At 32.8% G+C, this 20186-nt stretch overlaps 1 pseudogene; it reads right to left on the bottom strand.

Moving 5' to 3' along the window:
- Window positions 1-11302: 11302 nt before the first annotated feature.
- LOC110100198 lies at window positions 11303-12095 on the bottom strand (annotated as a pseudogene).
- Between the last annotated feature and the right edge of the window lie 8091 nt (window positions 12096-20186).

The raw sequence follows: 20186 nt of genomic DNA, 5'->3' as shown, positions 1-20186 counted from the left end.
CATGTATATATGAGGCTAGAAGTCAATCTTATCGAACCAGAATGAAGGTCCACCCTAGGTTGGGTACAAGATTGATCCTCCTATCCCTCCTAGGTCACAGAAGCCAGGGTTCTGGATAAGGATCAAAGATATATTGGATAGGGCTCCCCAGATTAAGTTTCTACTATCTTATTAGTCACAAGAATGAAATTCGAAGGCCTTGTCATATGCCAAGCTAGGTGAATCATCCACATCAATTTCCAAGCTGGATCTGGATACTCTCCGATAATGGTTCAAGGACCAGATTTATAAATATAACAGAAGTATAGGGATACTGATTGGCTGGGTTCCATCAACCAAACCAACCCATCCATATTTGTTTATATGCTCCAACTTGATCTTATGGTAGATTTTCCTCCGTTGGACAACTTGGGAAACTAACTCGTGGGGCACTACATCCCATAATTTCTTAAATATTTGTTGCATTTCCTTAGAAGCAAATTTGATGTGTTTTGGATCTGCTCTGATTATATTATGAACACATGAAGATCTTTCTCACTTCGCGCCTTCTTCTAAATAAATAGAACCCCCACCTGAACCTTTCTCAAGACTACCATGACCTCTCTAAGAAGTTCTATGATAGAAGCATTCAACGTACACCCAAAGACAAATCTTTCACTCACTAAGACGTGAAAAACCTATGACAATATCATTAGGAAGATAGATGTAATGGGAAGAAGTGGCATTGAGAAGTGTTGCTGACTTTATATTTAGGTTCGGCACGACAAAGCTTGCACTATATTTTTGCACTTAGGCACACTGCATGTCGTTTGTAATGATTCTACTATGTTATCGCAAATTTTCAAGTTGATCCTAAGTAATCGTTTTTTTTTTCATTGCATTATGAAGGAACTAGTTCATTTGGATTAGGGAATTATTGCAATTTTTTTTAATAGACTGGATTCTCCCATCAAGAGAGATTTTTAATGTCTGACCTAAACTCCTATGACTGAATATGAGAAAGGCTACAAAACAACAAGCTAATATCATTTCTACATTATATATTAAGATCTTCTTCGGACTTGATGCAAAAATAGATGGAATAATAACAAATAGCATCTTTCTATTCAGCATCTTCCTTGAACTCAATCTCATAAGGAAAGGTTATTCGTATCTTTCTTTTAGCAATAGAACATGATAAGTGAAAAAGAAAGAAGATAATGAATGGCACTAGAAAACTAATTCTTTGGTCACTCTACCATAGTTATATTTAACCTTGAATGCAATTTATAAATTCAACAATAATAGTCTCTCAGAATTGAAAAGTAATAATGAAAATGGTTGATCTAATAGCAGATTTTGCAACTGTCATTGTTGGAACTAATGAAGCAAATGATTGACCCATCATATCATCCAAAGAAATAAAAAAGACCAAAAAGTCTAAATTGAAAAATAATAACATTGATACAATTGACATTAACATAATATGAATATTTAATCTATTAAGAAGGATTCCTCAAATACCTAAAATAGAGATGAACATAGAAATGTGAAATATTTTAGAAGATCCATTTAAAAAATGTGGAATGTTAGAAAAATTATAATTATGTGAGGCTTAGAAAGAAGTCCTGCCTAAGAGAGACTAGGAAGAGCATTAGAAATCATCTTATTCTGATATATTAAGAAGATGATGTTCATGTCATCATCCCCATTTTTAGAAATCTTATTGGTATCTTTGACCAGTTTGAGAAGGCTAGTTAGGGCCTCTATATTTGCTTCAAGAAATTTGAACTTCAATTCTCGGATGATAATTTCTTGCGCAGATCCAAGATAGTGAAGCTCTCTCTTCCTTTTACATAGTATTTGCCACAAAAACCCATTACAAAATTTTATGAGTTTTTCTTCTGATTTCTTTATTTTCTTACTACCCTTAAAAAAAGATGCTTCCTTTTCCCTGTGGAACATAGATGAGCATTATTTCATTCCAACAAGTTATTTGACTGAGAAATGTGCTATGGTATTTTGGCTTGGATAATTTAGAAAAATCAAGTATGTCGGCAAACATCGTCCTGTACGATATACAGATTATCTAGGACAATTGGTTTGAAAAATTTTAACCATAATTAATACCCTACTCACAGGATCAATTTAGGCATAATTTGTATTAATTGTCCTGGACAATTAAGATTGCCCGGGATGATTAGAACCAAAATTAAATCTTAAAATCTTGCCTAAATTAGCATTGGTGGTTATTTTTCAAGATCATAAAGGATCGTCCTGTATGATTCAAAATCGTCCAGTACGATTAGTTCAAAACATAATCGTCTGAATTTGACTAGATCTCACTCCCTTGAGTGTGTGTGTGCATGGTCACCAAGCAAGCATAAACCTTACAAGACTTGACTCAAAAAATCAAAATTACATCAATGAATATTATAGACCCTTTTACAACATAACATTATTCAACCCAATCTTGAGCTCTGATTTTTTGTTTGATGTTCCATGGTATTCATGAAATGTTAGTATACACACAAACAAACATACATTGCAAAAATAAATAGACAACAGAAAGTGAGCCATAATATTTGTTATTATCAAAAACATAAACTCATAAACTCGAGTTGCAACAATCTCCCCCTTTTAATGATGACAAATATTACTGGTTGAATTTTTAAAATTAAAAATATTTTCTCCTAATCTCCCCCTCACTGGAATAAAAATTTAAAAATAAGGGAAAACAAAATTTTTGTTATTTTTATTTTCTTTTAAATAGAAAATAGATACAAATAAAACAATACATTCTCCCCCTTTGACTTTAAAAAAGAGGAGGGGCTTAAACAATCTGAACAATAAAAACAAATAAAAAATAAAATGATCCCTGATCTAGTGAAAAGAAAAAAAAAATCAAATATTCTTAAAATGAAAAAGTTACCCCTTGATTTTATTCAAAAACTTAGTAAGGAATTTATTCACAATGCATAACTCAGAAAGGTTAACAATTTAGAAATTGTTAATCCAAGCTCAAGTTCTTTTAAAGGCTCAAAAACTTTTTAATCTAATATCTAAATCAAGGAATAAATTAGAAAAAGAAATAATAATTTTTTAAAACTCCTTTCATAAAACATATCTAATAGAAGATTAATACAAAAATTGTTGAATAATGAATCATGACTTTCAAGCTCAAGTATTAAAAATTTCAAGGGTTTTCTTAAGTTTTAAGAAGTATAAGAAATGTAAGCATTACTTTTTTTGGGCTCATTTTATGCCTCTTGTCAGTTTTTTGGCGCACTTTATGCATCTTTTACTTTTTTATACACTTTGTTTATCTTTCTCAATTTTGCATCATTGCGTATCTTTTGATTTGGCGTTATTGGACACTTTTTTTCAATCAAATATGTTACCTTTCTGGAATTTTTTAAAAATTAAAACAAACCCATTCTATTGACAAAAATGAACTACTTGATCAAGAAAATTATGAGGTAGATTCAATAACTTCCAAAAGATCCCTATGTGATAGACAAAATGAAATGAGATTAAAAAGTTCAGTTTCAAAATCTAATTTATAATATGATGAAGATTTTGAATCCAAAGTAAAATAACTTCTTTAAGAAAAGAGATAGAGAAACAAAATTATGAGTTTCCTTTCTTTGACTATTTTTAGAGAATTAAATCACAACTTACATAAGAGTTCAAGAAAAATAGGAAGTAAAATTTTCATTTTTTTTAAAAAATGATCTTTAAGAAAGATTTGATTTTCTAAAGTGTATAGGAAACAAAAAAGGTGATATGTGTGTGTTGATCAAAGAAAACTTCACAAAAAGAAAAGTAAAGAAAATTTAAAATTTTAACTTAATAAAAAATAAAATAAAATAAAATAAACTCAAAGAAAACATAAAAAACACAACGAACAAAAATATGCGTACACAAATAAATAAATACACAAACAAGGGTTTAAAAAACATATTGTTTCTTGTCTGATGCTTGAGAAGCTAGGTCTACCCAGGAGATTTTTTATTTTTCATTATTTGTCATTTTTATAATTTGCTCAGCTTTACGCTTTTCTTTTGCAGGAAGAGTTCTCAAATTAAGGCACTGATTTTTCATGTCCAGGATTTCTATATCTAAAATAAATAACGTTAGGAGAAATATTAATATTCTTACTATTTTTACGTTTATTCCTCTTTTGTTGATGCTTATACTTGGTGAGCTTTTTAATTTGCTTGATAAGTCATTGCTTACATCACCAACTAAGTGATTTTTCTCCATATTTTCAGCGTTTAGCACTATTATCTCACCTACATCTAAAAGTCTTTGTCCCAAACTTTGCTCGAACACAATGAGTGAGCAAATTAAATTATCAATAGAATATTCATTCAAATTTTTTGATTGACAAATAGCAACAACTTTGGCATCAAACTTATCAAGTAGACAACATAGAATTTTATTGACTTTTTCAAAGTTTATAAATTCTTTACCTAAAGTATGAAATAATGTCACAATTTGAATAAACCTAGTATACATGTCTAAGATCATTTCATAAGATTTCATGCAAAATAATTCATAATCATGCATTAAAGTATTCAACCTGGATTGCTTGATTTCAATAGTGCCTTTGTATATATTGTGTAATTTATCCCAAATTTCCTTGCGAGTAGAGAACGTGTATACAAACATAAAATCATTAGAATTTAAAGAACAAAAAAAAAGTTTAGTGATTTTGCATTCAATTGAACATTAATTTGTTCTTCTCTACTCCAAAGGAATATCTATTTTAATTCCATCTAAAATACTTGACGGTATAGAATAACCAGTTAAAATTATTTGCCACATTCAAAAATCAATAGATTGAAAGAAAGTAGACATGCAAATTTTTTAAAAATTAAATGTAATATTTTAAATAAAGGTGGTCGGGTGATTGAATATCCTTTCGTAATATTATGATTACAAAAATTATCCATGGATTAAAATTCAAAAGTTTTTAAAAACTCAATTTTATGAATCCCGCTCTGATGCCACTTGAAAGTTCATTAGAGATGTTAAGCCCTTATGAACTAGCCCAAGGCTAACCAAGAGGGGGTGAATTGGTATTTTTAAAAATTCTCAATCAAAACACAAACTCAAATCAAACCAAAATTCACCACAAAGAAAATCAAAGCGTGGAAATTAAATGCAGAAATAATAAAGGAAAGAGCACACCAGATTTATAGTGGTTCGGTCAAACCTTGACCTACGTCCACACCAGATTTATAGTATTTCACTAAACTCAGTGTCTCTCTTTTAACCCCCACAACAAAGGGGAGAAGCCCTTATAAAATCACTTTCACCTTCCTCGGTGCGGCGGAGTAGCTAGGCCCTTTGACACCAAAGAGATCTTCTTCTTCCCAAAACATCCCTCAAGACAAGCCTTGAATCTGATGGTATTAAGGTGCAAGCTTGCCAGAGCAACTGTGTGAAATCCCCTCCACACTCCCTTGAAACCCACTCTAAGGATTTTCTCCCTCTCTCAAACTCCACCCTATCCTCTCTCCCTTTCAAGCTCTCTCTTTAAGTTTTCTCCAGAAGAAACGAAGCCTCAATGGCTACCAAAGACACATATCAAGTTCCTTGACAAAGCTTAAATAGAAGAGCTCCAAAAAGACTCTTAAATATACCAAACCGGCATTATCATTCAAGATGATCGTCCCATATGATATACTTAAAAAGTGGACTTCAAAAAATTCTATAAACTCAATTCTGGTGCCAAATATCATCCAGGATGATTAAAGGATCGTCCCGTATGATGCGCTTAAAAAGAGGGCTTAAGAAAATCCTAAAAACTAAATTTTAATACCCCGAATTATCCTGGACAATCGCAGGATCATCCAGTATGATGTGCAGAATTTGACCTGATAGTCCTGGATGATATTTGGATAGACCCGAACGATTAGTACAAGAATGTACAGATTATCCAGGATGATATTGTGGATCGTCTAGGATGATATTGTGGATCTTCCAGAATAATTAGAAGAAAAATTATGGTATTTCGACTTGAACGATTTAGGAAAATCAAGTATGTCAAAAAACATCGTCCTGTATGATATGCAGATCATCCAGGACGATCGGATTGAAAATTTTTAACCATAATTAATCCCCTAATCATGAACTTTTATTAGGTCTGGTTTAAGGATGTAGAGGAACGTCAGGTCGGAGGAAAAATCCCGCTAAAAAACTCGGTATTTGCTCGATATTGCTAGGTATTATTTGATAATAACTAGGAATATCGCTCTGTGAAGACCAATACCGAGTTCTACCGAGCTATACCGAACAATACCAAGTTGTACCGAGTTTTTTCTAGTAAAAACTTGGTATAACTTTTGTATAACTCGATATTGCTCAGTATAACTCGGTATTGGGTCTTCACGTGATGGTATTCCTTGTTATTGTTTGGTATTGCTCAGTATTTCTCATTTTTTGGCGTGATTTGGCCTCCGACCGGACGTTTCTCTACGTCCAGTTGGAGGACGTAATAATTGTTCCCTAATCATAGGATTAATTTAGGCATGATTTGTATTGATTATCTTGGATGATTAAGATCATCTGGGATGATTAGAACAAAAATTAAATCTTAAAATCTTGCCTAAATTAGTATTGGCGCCTGTTTTCCAAGATCATAAAGGATCGTCCTGTATGATCCAAAATCATCCAATATAATTAGCTTCAAATTTGATCTTTTAGATTTGACTAGATCTCACTCCCTTGAGAGAGTGTGTGCATGGTCACCAAGCAAGCGTACACCCTTACAAGACTTGACTCAAGAAATCAAAATTACATCAATGAATATTATAGACCCTTTTACAACAAAACATTATTCAACCCAATCTTGAGCTCTGATTCTTTGTTTGATGTTGTATGGTATTCCTGAAATGTCAGTATACACACAAATAAATATATATTGCAAATATAAATAGACAATAGAAAGTGAGCCATAATATTTGTTATTATCAAAAACATAAACTTATAAGCACGAGTTGCAACAATGGGAGCTCCTATTCCAATTCACCAAGGCTAATTCCATTCAAAACCATAGCTAATGGCTTACTTAGATATCTTTTAGCACCTATCTTTTGACACCTTCTCTATGGTTCTTAATAGTAAATCCTCATTTCAGTGATAGGTCTTCCTTTCATGTTACCCATTTGATGATTAATGATGATGTCTTCCTCTTTGCTAATATTGATAGTGCAGATTGTATCAAGGATGTTCTTGGTGCTACTTTTGATCTTACTAGACTACAGTTCACTACCACAAGAGCAATAGATTTTTATAGAAATATGTGGTGCACAAGAAGCAGATTAGCAATGTGCTTCATATAAATTAAGTTGAGCTCCCCTTAAGTACATTCATCTCCCTTTGGCTGTAGAAATGTTAAACAAGTATCTTTGCAAGCCCCTAATTGATAAGATAGTGGAAAAACTTCTTGGATAGAAGATGAAGCTCTTATCTATGGCTGGAGGATGCCAGCATGTCAAGTCCATGCTCCTCACTCTTAGTGTTTACTTGAATTAAGCCTTTAGCCTGCAGGTCTCTGTCACGAAGCATGTTGAGTCTCTTGTGTTACACTTCCTAATTGGTGCCTAGGAAAGAAAGCCTATTTTCTTTTATTTCATGGGATAATATCTGTAGTGTTTAGAAACTTAATCGGCCATAAAGCACTACTAAAGAAAAGAAAGTAAAGTCAAAAATGGAATTTACTAGTTGACCTTACTATATTTGGCAATTCTTTTAGGACCCATGGATCTTTGGGCACAATCTTGCAAGCTTGGTGAATGTTGATAGAATGGTGTATGATCTGGGGTGTGGGAATAACAGTTTCAACCTTTATCCATGATGGCACATGGGATCTTCCTCGTCTTGCCTTGCCTTATATATTGTGGTTGTGGTTGTGGCCAATTATTAGAAAAGTTTGTATTACTGCCAATGATGAACTAAGATGGAAGATTACGAGCTCCGGGACCTACTCTTTTAGTTCAGCAAAGCAGTCTTTAAATCCAAGCTTGCAAAACCATTGCTGGGCAAGTGAACTTGCTCTTCCCTCTGAACCCATATAAGTGAAGTGTATCGCATAGATCTCCAGTACATTTTTAGCGATAGATAGGCAGAGCATTAAATGAAGGAAGGAATCCAACCTTGTGGGGGATATCCAGGAGCACATACATGGATACAAGTTGGTTATATTCTTAAATAATGAGAACTATAAGCATGCTATGGAATAGTTATGGACTAATTCTTTCCTTCACCCTAGTGGTGAAATAGGGCTAGGAGGCAGCCCTCGAGAAGCAAAATTATTTATATCTTCCTTAGTATACCTAGTGGATATTCATAGGTAAATAAATCAAATCATATGAGAGCTTCGTTACTTGGAAAGTCCTTTTTTTGTCCAGGATTACTGATAGAAAAATATTCCCTCTAGCGGGATATGACCTTCCATAAAATAGCATCTTGTAATAAAAGAGTATAACCTTCTCTCACTAACAATCATTAGTTGTAGATAATATCTCAAGAGTGTGTTAAGCCCTAAAAGAAAAGGTTCTACACAATGAAGCACCAACCACGTAGAATCTTGACAAGTTGATGAGCAAAGGCTTAATGCGAGCAATTCCAAGATTGGGTTCTACCACCAACTTGACTTCGGTAGATGATCAAGTTTCTTTCACCAAACTAGGAGAGCTGAAAGTCTATGATAGGAAAAAAGTTTGGGAGTTTTTCTTCCAGAAAAAGAAAGAGCCTTATGCATTGATTTGATTATCGGGCGATCAATAAGATAACCTAACCATCAGGAACAAGTATTTACTTTAATTGTAGACTTTTTTACCCTAAACCATAAGCGTGAGATACTTCTTGAAGTTGGATCTATAATCAGGCTACTAATAGGAGTGTATCGCGAAAGGGGATGAGCCAAAGGTCAGTAATCTAGAAACAATGTTCCAATTCTGACCTATTTGTTATTATTTTGTGCCTTACAAGATGATTATAAAAATTGTGGTCAATTGCCTAAGGTCAATACTTCCGAGACTTCTTTCTCCTATACAGAGCAACTTTATACCAGGGTGTCAAAATAGTGATATCATTCTCATTATGTTGGAGATTTATCACTTAATAAAATGAATCTGCCACACCGCATAACAGGTTACTAGCGCTATGAGCAAGTGAATAAGAATGAATGTTAATAGGGCTAGGACTCCCTCCCCTTTGGCTTGTTGGCCTAGCTATTCGAGGAACTTCTAGTGCTAGTGAGTAAGATGTTTATAGGCCAAATGCCAAAGAAGGCACTAAAATAGCTATTCACAAGGGAAGTGACATAGTTAGTGGTAATGGGACTTGATCTCAAATGCAAGATCAGAGGGTGTTCTCCTTGTACGGGAAACCACTTTCCAAGTGATTCAAGCTTTTGAAACGAATGATCTAAGTAAGGGCTCCTAGGGAGTCCTAGTTCTATCAAACCAGACTACTTCACTCCAAGAAGGTAGTTCTTTAACCCAGTTCAATGAGATCGGGGCTTAGCTCATTCAAGTAGATGTTGAAAGAAGAAGGGGAAAAGATCAATAAATAAAAGGCAAAAGAGAAAAAGTAAATCATCAATTTCTTGTGAAATGCAGATGACTTCGGTATGGTTATACACTTTCATAATTTGATAAATGAAAAAAAATGAGGTAAAAAAATTAGCATTAGCAGATGTTCCTAACTCGCCCCACTTGACTTTGAAAAGGCTTGATGATGAGGTGCGTAGTAAGATTTTATGCTTACCAATGAAAATGAAAGTTTATTTATCGTGTTGGAAAGAATTTCTATTGAACTTATTCATAACATTATCTATGAAAGAATTGTATTAGCTCCATACTATCAAAAACTTTAGTCACTCACTTGAAAGATAGCCCATAAAGTTAAGGGAATACTTTGATAATTGCTCTCTTTAGATTATTTATTACCCTTGAAAAGGTTATGAAAGAACTAAACCAATGGGAGAAGAGTGGGAGCACAACCCATTGATTTAGTGGGCTACCTTTACTCTATTTATACAGTGAAAGTACATAATGACCTAATAGATCTATTAGAAGCATCATTAGTGGAAGCCGATCTACTATTAGTAGGTCGAAGAATGATAATTCCTAGACTCATATCGAAATTCAAAGATATGTAGGTGCAGTCGAGCGGAAAAAGCCCAAGATATTGGACCACCCAGATAGGCAAACAACTGTGCACCGGACGGGTAAACAAAGTGTTCCTGTACACACAAAGCCTCCGTATCAATAGACACAAAACCAAGAAAAGTAAGTTAAATATCAAAATCGATAGTCGGGTTAGGCTATAATAAGTCATCATATAAAGGAGGATGCATAGTAGCATCACGCCACCCATAGATACGAGGTATATACTAGCTCAACCTCTAGGAGATGATAGCTTGTCTTTACTCGATCAAGGAAAAAGGAACGAAGTAGTAACACTTGACCCCCTCAGAAAGCAAGTTCAGGGCTAGGAATTAAGCTTCAAACTCTGATCACGATATTGAACTTCTGAACCTAATATTGTTGAAAGAGAAAGTATTTACTCACATATTTTCGAAAAGGAATATTCTATAAGATTGCTATTCTCATCACATGTCTTATAAAGAAGCATAAGTGTCACTATATTCATTTAGAATGCACAAATTTAATTGAAGCATGTTTGACCCCTCTAGGGTTGCGGGTGGAAGTTCCTTTGCTTTTCTTTACAAATTTGAAAGTAGTCTTGTATTAATCTATATTTTCCTAGATAAACTAAAGGTGGAATGGGCCTCTGTGCTTACTGTTTTGTAGGGCTTGGTACTGTTGATGAGTCTAGAATTGCCCCTTTCCCTCTAGTTGGGAGCTAAACCCTGGGAGTGAGAAAGATTGAATGACCTAATACGATAGAAGATGAAACCTTTATCTATCTAAAAATAATGCTAGGATTCCATATTTTTGGATAGGGAGGGACCCATGGTTCATTCCCCAACATGGATTTCTATTCCACCGACTTCATGACTCATTTACTATAGAATAGAATCTATTTCAATTCCCAACTTCAAGAAAAGACAATGAGTTGATATAGGCTGGAATACAAGAACAAGGGTTTTGGTTCTGATCAGTGAGCCAATTCGCTGCCCCTAATGAACTACTATTCTTTCTATTTACCTATTTCTTCATTCCTTTGATGAACTCTTTCTTTTGAAATCCTATATCACTTACATGATTTGAAACTGTCTTTGATGAATGAAGAACCATTGGACGACGTTCATACTCCTCCATGGAAGGTGAAAACAAGTGAGCTAGGTTTGTTTTTTTCTTCCTTCTCGAGCTTCTATTTCTTCAGTGAAAGGAGATTCGAGAAAAGATGGAATAGGAAGACGTGTTTCCAGAACGAATAAGATAGGGGTTGAGAAGGGGAAGTTAGCAAAGTTGGACAAGATAGGAATGGGCACAGGAACATGTATGGATGTACCAGATTGACTAATGCTCTCAAGTTAATGCGATGTACTCCACCAATTAACTAAAGACTTTAATATTGGTTTATCTATCAGTCCATTATGGATGAAAATAGTATCTGGTTCAACATGAAGCTTTTAAAAACGAAGTGCACCATGTAATTAAGGAATAAGATGAATACAAAACTGAAACGAGGATCCAACACATGAATGGTATCCAATATAGGCCTTCCCCAAAACTCCCCAGTCACTAAGGTCAACAAAGTAGAAAAAACACCCATTTCTATACTAGTTTCGGAAGAGTAAAGAAAAATGGGACGTTTTGTTAATGTAAATAAGAAACTATTTATAGCCATTGCAACATAAACTAATATACTCATCTGAGCTGAAGGAACATGTACATACGGAATACAAGAATTTCCACTTTGTTGAAGATCTGGTGGTACTACCCGAAGACTTGAATGAATAGCCATCGCTATTTTTTTTTTTTTTTGAAGAAGAAATGCAAAAAAAATTGCATTAAAATGAAAGAAATAACAACCTAATACAAGCTAGAAAGAAGAAATCCAATTAGAATTTACGTGTAGCTTCTTGTCTTTAACATAAAGAAAGAAGGTTGTAATAATGAAATGGATATGTGAGAATTTTATCCTTGCATTGCTAGTCGAATAAGAAAGACATGGCATTAGATCCATGGACTTTAATGTCTTGGATGGAGAGTTCATCACATTCTAGCATATCTGAGCTTGAAGTGTGAATGAAACTAGACAAGTCATATTTTCACTTTGCATTACTTTCATTGACTAATAGTGACGATATGTACCTTTAGGGCAACTAGGCAGGCAGGTAAATGTATTGTCGAGTCAACCTAAACTTAGCGACTTGCATGCAAATTACTAAAGTGCAAATGTACCAAGGGGATGGAGTACAAAAATAAAGACTATAAACATTACTTCGACTAAATATCAGGTAAATTATTGAATGGATTAAGGTAAATTGATCCATTTGAAAGTATGGATTGTTGTGATATACAAACACTCATTGCAAACTAGAAAGAATCATCGAGTGATTACTGCTTGTCCTACCACTAACCTACGATTTACCATCTATGGACAGGATTTTTTGCATTAACATGAAAAGACCAATGCTTAGTTCATGACTAAGGGTCAATCCACTGAAGTTGTTAAATATTTCTTTAGAGCTCCCTGGAACGTGGTCTAGATAAAGATGTGAGTGAAATAGCTTTACATCCCGACTTAAAAAATGTGGTTACTCTCGAAAGGATAAAGCATACTTATCATTTTAGTGATGAATTCCTCTTTCATCTTATTCACTCTGATCGTGTGTGGCACTCCTTTCTTGTGGAGAGGCATACCAACAAAAGTAATAAGAAAAGCATCACAAAGAACGAAGGAAATAAGCCCTACTTTAAGAAAATCTTCCTACGAAATGCCCTTAAGTAATATTTGGAAATTGAGATTTTTGATATTTGGGGATTAGGTTTTGTGAGACCATTTTTGTAATCTCATGGATGTCAATATATTTTTATTGTTGTTTCCTATGTTGTTGCAATTTAGTCTTCATAACTATGTTTTTCTATCATTTGTATTTTCTATGATTCCAAATATCATTATTTTGATTATTATTTCTCCTTACATATATTGGATATATTGCTTTTGTTGTTTGTGTGTACTAACATTTCAAGGAAATTCTACTCTAGACTATTAAAGAATTCAAGCCAGCTTTATTTAGATTTTATTGTAATTGGAGTATGTAATTTTATAATTTTATTGAGTCTGAGTGAGTATGATTATAATTGAGTAATCATGCACACACATACTGGGGGAGTGTTAAAAATTTGTAAATTTTAAAAATAATAATATTATACAATTTCAATTCATATGGGATGATTTGTTCAGTTATTTCCTCTACCAAACAATAAATCAAAGTATGGACGGGAAAACTTTTCTAAGTACCGTTCGTATTGTTTGAAGTTGGATTCATACAGATGGAATCCATAGTATGAAAATGTTAGGAACATTTTTGTTCATACGAACAGGAAAATTTTTTGAACTGTTCGTACGGGATGATCTAGAGTTCGTGCAGATGCTGTCAACAGAAAGAAAATGTTGGGAAATTTTTTTCTAGATGAATAGGAAAATTATTTGAACTGTTCGTCCTTGATGATCTGGAGTTCGTATAGATGACGTCCAGAGTATGAAATTATGGGGAATATTTTCATCTAGATGAACATAATTTTTTTTTTATAACTATTTGTATTGTATGATATAGATATCATACTGTATGATATGCTTGTGTTTATGTTAATTATGTTTCTCTTTTCTTTCTAGTTACTTGAGAGAAGATCTTTAGAGAAGATTCGATACTCTACTAATACTTAGAGAGTACGAAAGGATGATGGTACTCTACCGAAACTTAAAGAGTGTGAAAGCATGATGGAACTCTACCAATACTTAGAGAGTGTAAAAGGATGATGGTACTTTGCCAACACATGGAGGGTGTGAAAGGATGATGATACTCTATCGCACTAGGGATTGGTGGAAGTGAGGAAAATTATAAAGGCTTCTCTGCCTTGTTATAGGGCAAAAGGGGAGTCACTTTGGTAATAGTGTAATACATAAAGAGAGAGTCTTCAGGGAGTGGATGTAGGTCTTATTGGACCAAACCACTATAATTTACTATGTTCTTTTTATATTTCCACATTTTATTTTTTATGGTTTAAAAGCTTATTTTAAAAAGAAAACCAAATTATAAAAATTATTAAATGGATTTTTATTCATGAGGATTTATTAAAATAACTAATTCCCCCCCTCCTTTAGTTAGCCTTGGGATAATTGCCTAGGTCTAAAAACTTATACAGACTTTTCAAGTGGTATCAGAGCTTACTTCAAAATTTAAAGTTTAAATTGCTTTCTAAAAAATTATTATGGATAATTTTGTAAATTGTAACACACCTGAAGGGTATTTGATCACTAGACCCCCATTGTTTGATAACATCCCTTTCGATTTTTGGAAAACATGAATGTCTAATTTTCTTCAATCGCTTGATTATCACATATAGATTTTAGTTTAGGATGTGTACATTAGGTGAGGATGCTCAGGTGGATGAGTGGTTTTACCCTTAGAGATAGGATACGAAATGAGCATATACGTGAAAAGGTTGGAGTAGCTCCAGTAGAAGATAAGATTAGAGAGAGTCGCCTTAGATGGTTTGGTTACATAAAATGGCGGCCTTCCGATGAACTAATTAGGAGAGTAGAGGTATTAGATTTGAATTATGTTAAGAAAGGTAGGGGTAGACCTAAAAAGACTTGGTTAGAAAATATTAAGGATCTTACAACTAGCAAACTATTAGAGATTATTCATATGGATATTTTTTGACCTATTAGCACTGTAAGTCTAGGAGATAAGGTATATGGATTTGTGATAATTTTTCTAAATTCACTTGGATTAAATTTTTATTTCATAAGAGAGAATCATTTGAGTAATTTTGAAACTTTTTGACATAGATTTAAAGAAAATTAGGACGTGAAATTTTAACAATTCAAAGTGATCATGGAGGGAAATTTGAAAATAAAAAATTTAAGGAATTTTATAAAGAAAAAGGAATTGATCATAATTTTTTAGTAGCTATGACCCCTCAACAGAATGGGGTAGTTGAAAGAAATAACATAACATTAATTGAAGCCGCTAATGCCATGTTGGCAGAATATTTACTTCCTAAATATTTTTAGGCTGAAATGGTGAGTACAGTTTGTTATTTTCTGAATAGGATGAATATTTGATCAAAATTAAATAAAACACCCTATGAGCTTCTTAAGAGTATAATAACAAATTTGTCTCATTTATATGTTTTTGGATGTAAGGTGTTCATTCATAATAATAAAAAATCTCCTTTAGTAAAATTTGATCCAAAATCTGATGAAGGAATTTTTCTTGAATATTCTATTATTGAAAAATCATATAGAGTATTTAACAAAAGAACTTTGATAGTTGTTGAGACCACACATGTAATGCTTGATGAATCTAGAATTTTTGAAGAGGAAAATTTGGAAAAGGATCATATTGAAAAAAAACTCCCAAAGAATAGAAAAGATTGAGTTAGAAGAGAATGTGAAAATAAAAAACCCTTTACCTAAAGAATTACAATTTTCTAAAAATCACCTTAAGTAATTAATTTTAGGTGAACTTAATGAGGGTGTTAGGGCTAGGCATGATCTTAGAAAAGAAGTAAATGCCTTTATATCAATGAATAAACCCACAAATGTTAATTAAGCACTTTTAGATAAATTTTGGATTTTGACCAGGCAAGAAGAGTTGAATTAATTTGTAAGGAATGGTATTTAAGATTTGATTGAAAGGTCAAAGAGTCAAAGTGTAGTTGGAACTAAGTGGGTGTTCAAAAATAAAATGAATGATTTAGAAGTTGTGATTAGAAATAAGGCTAGATTGGTGGCTAAGGAGTATAATCAAATTGAAGGCATTGACTTTGAAGAGACTTTTACCCCTCTAACAAGACTTGAAGCAATTATAGATTTATTAGCATTTGCTAATTTTAAAGGATTTAAATTGTATCAGATGGATTTTAAGAGATTATTTTTGAATGGGATGATATAATAGGATGTTTATATTGAGCAACCTCAAGGTTTTAAAAATTCTAAATTCATTAATCATGTGAATAAATTGAAAAAGGCATTGTATGGATTGAAGCAGGCACCTAGGGCTTAGTATGAGAGGTTAAGCACTTTCTTATTAGATAGATCATTTTTAAAAGGAAGTGTGGACACCACTCTCTTTTTGAGCAAATTAGAAGATGACATACTCATTATTCAGATATATATTGATGATATCATTTTTGGATCTATAAATAAAAATCTTTGTGATAATTTTTATAAATAATGAGTAATAAATTTGAAATGAGTTTAATGAAAGATCAGAGCTATTTTCTTGGTTTTAGCATCAAGAAAAAATAAGTAGGAAACTTTTCCTAGTCAATCGAACTATATTAAGGATATCCTCAAGAAATATAAAATAGACAACGCTAAACTAGTAACCACACCAATGAGTTCCTCAATTCAATTGGATAAGGACCCAAAGGGAAAAATTGTTGATTAAAAGAAATTTTGAGGTATAATTGGATCATTACTTTATTTTACTGCTAGCAGACCGATATAATCTCTAGTGTTTGTTCATGCGCTAGATTTCAATTTGATCCAAAAGAATTACATTTGACAGCAATAAAAAGAATTTTAAGATATCTTTTTGGAACTCAAAACTTAGGTATTTGGTATCCTAAGTATATCTTTTTATTTGAAATTATTGGATATTCTGATTCAGACTTTAGAAGTTGTATGGTTGATCAAAAGAGTACATCTAAAACTTGCCAATTCATAGGAAATTCCTTAGTTTCTTGGTCTAATAGGAAATAGAATTTTATAGCCCTATCTATTACTAAAGTTGAATATATTGCCTTAGAAAGTTATGTGACATAAGTACTTTGGTTTAAACAACAGTTGATTGATTTAGGATTTTCAGTTGGCATAATGCCTATTTTCTGTGATAATACTAGTGTCATTTGCATTTTAAAGAATCTTATCCAACATTCTAGAAGAAACATATAGACATAAAACATCACTTCATTAGAGATCATATAGCGAAAGGAGAAATTGAAATGAATCACATTTCTATGGAAAATAAACTAGCATATATTTTTACAAAACCACAGCCTTTGACACATTTAGCACCTTAAGAAAAAGGTTGGGTGTGATTGATCTTAATGCTTAAAATTAAAATGTTACCCAACTTGATATGTTTTATGTTTGTGTCTGTTTTAATTTGGATTTGATTGTTTGTTTTGTTGTTTATGTATTTTTGTTCTTCTTGGTTTTGGGTTATTACTTTATTTTTATCTATTTTGTGTGTTAAACTAGAAGCATGCCACTTAATTTTGAGAAGTTTATATGATTTTTATCTATTATTTTTTGTGCTATATTCGTACTATATGAATATGAATTCATCATGTGTGTGAAGTTACTGAACGACAAGAGGGGGGGTGAATTGTAAAAGTCTTTTTCTTAATAAAATTAACCCTAAACAAGAGTTCTAATTTTTTTGTTGTTTTTGAAATTTTAGAACAAAAATTTATGCAATTTTACTTTCATAAAATTTCACATGCAATAGATATGACAAATTTAAAATGCAAGCAAAAAGTAAACAACGATAAGGAAAGAACACACCAAGAATTTTATAGTGGTTCGGTCAAAATATGACCTACGTCCACTCCCCGGAGTCCTCCACTCCGGGATTTTCACTATCAAAATAGTTCTCCTTTTGCCCCCCTTGGCAAGGCGGAGAAGCCTGTACAAACCTCCCTTTCACCAACCCGGCGTGGCGGAATACCAAACTCTATTTTCGCCCTCCTGGCTATGTAAACAATGTAATAGATAAATTTTATGAAAGCATGCAACATGACAAAATAAGTATGAATTACTAATTTTTAAAACATAATGAATATCAAATTAGAAAATATTGGCAATGAAATGATATGATACATGCGTTATAGGTGAGGCAAAAGGGGCCCAGATAAGAAACATTTATTGCAGGTGGGGTAAAAGGGACCCTGAAAGAGGTAAAAGGGACTTCTATGTAATTCAATAATAATAATGTCATGTTTACTTAGGCTCTATTGAATATTTTTATAAAACATTAACTATATAAAAAATGATAGCCAAAATCTTAAAAAACTAATTATGATATTTTGTACATTCTTCAATTGAAATAAAAGATGATCTGCCAGAGGTTGCTACAGTATCTGATGCCACAACACGTCCAATTCTACACTATTAGTGCTACAATACCAATGCTATAGTGCCCAAACTCTACACCCAAGCTGCTGCTTCTGCCCTACATGTGATGAAGTATTAGGGGTACGGACCAGGAGCTTTAACATGTATTTATACACATTTTCATAGGCTCTTAACTAATCCTTATTTAAAATCCACAGCCAGAGTTTTACCGCCTTAGCCAACCACCTTAACTTGTTGGAAAACTCTAGAAACCAATATTGCTACAGCGGTGCCGCTACAGTTGATTTGGTAAAAATATTTAGGGCAATTTTATTTCATGCATATTTTGATATATGTAGATTATTTATATATGCTTCTATATATCGAAAACGAGTCTCATAAAATGGTTTGGTCACATAAACGTCAACCTTCCGAACTGTTAGCAGAATAGATATATTAAATCAATGTTTAAAATTGCGTATTCGGGTATTGAGGCGTTTTTCATTCGTGAGGCGAGGCGTAAGCCTCAAGGCGTTTTGAGGCGTAAGCCTCAAAATTAAAAGATTGCGTAAACATAAAATGATTAATTTTTATATACTAATGAATGAATAATATAAAATATTAAAAGAATATAAGATATGAAGTGAAATCAAAATATCCCAATAATAAGACAACATGAAATATAGTTCAACTCAAAATTCTATCTTTCCCAAATCCCAATATTCTTTTCATTAACATATAATACAAACTTTCAAAAATAAAATAGCAATTACATATCAAATAAAGAACTCATAAGTCATCAGCACTGTCATCACTAAGGGGTTCTTCATTTTAATCATCATTATGATGAACTGCTCTCTCCCTTCCTCAATCTCCTTTAGAGTCCAATGTCGGGCATTTTATTCAAGATTTATGCAAGTTTTAATATATATAGCGTGAGGCGTAAGCCTCATGCCAGTGTGCGGAGGCGGCCTCAACCAAGTTCAGGCGCAGCTCATAAAAAAAAACTCAAGGCGTAAGCATCGAGCGGTTTTTTTACTGGAATCTCGCAAAGGCGGCCTCAAGGCGAGCCTCATATTGCGCAATTTAAACCACGTATTAAATCTGACATATGTAAAAAAAAAAATAAAGATAGAATATATTCTAAAATGACTTGGTTATAAAAATATTATAAAATGATAGTTTTTATATGAGAATTTGAAAAAAGAATTCATATAGCCAACCCACGTAGTGGGATAAAGTCTTGCTGTAGTTATTGACTTTTGCTGTTTCTCCTACAAATCAAAATAATCTAAATGAAATATATAATATAATAAAAATAATTTAGACAAATTTTGGGATATGACAAAAATGGGATATATTTTTGCAGGAAAAATTTAGCATACATATTCATTATTTGGTGTTACATATGCAATGATCTTGGTCTTAAAGCATCAACCTGACCATTCACTCGAAATAGGTAAAAATAAAAAAAAATTGTATAGGTTAGGCAAATTGGACCTGGGTGGGATGCGAGGCCCAATTTTCCCATTGCAATCTTCCAATACTCAAATCAATCTCAAAACAAGTGAAAAAGGCACTAAAGTTCATATAAATGTCTAGGAGAGGTCTTTGCAACTTTATATGATCATGGCATCCATGAGAGAGACATGGGAAGGGCCATGAAAAAGATAGCAACAAGGTTAAAAAAATCTTGAAAAAAATTCTTTGCCTAACATAAATTTACCAGTATCACCATCATCATTAACCTTTATCCCATTATGAATGTTTCCTCTATCCATTCATTCTTCTTGAGTAATATAATCCATATATCATAAACAATCTCTCATATTTAAAAGTGCTAATTTCCTTAATTCATGCTACTGCATCAGGTTTAACCTATCTTTATTCAACAGCATTTTTAAGTTGCTTAAGGTGCTGCC

Source organism: Dendrobium catenatum, unplaced genomic scaffold (genome assembly GCF_001605985.2).
Source record: "Dendrobium catenatum unplaced genomic scaffold, ASM160598v2 original_scaffold_159283, whole genome shotgun sequence".
Taxonomy (NCBI): Eukaryota; Viridiplantae; Streptophyta; class Magnoliopsida; order Asparagales; family Orchidaceae; genus Dendrobium; species Dendrobium catenatum.
Note: the sequence above shows the minus strand (reverse complement) of the source record. Positions and strands in the feature narration are given on the sequence as shown.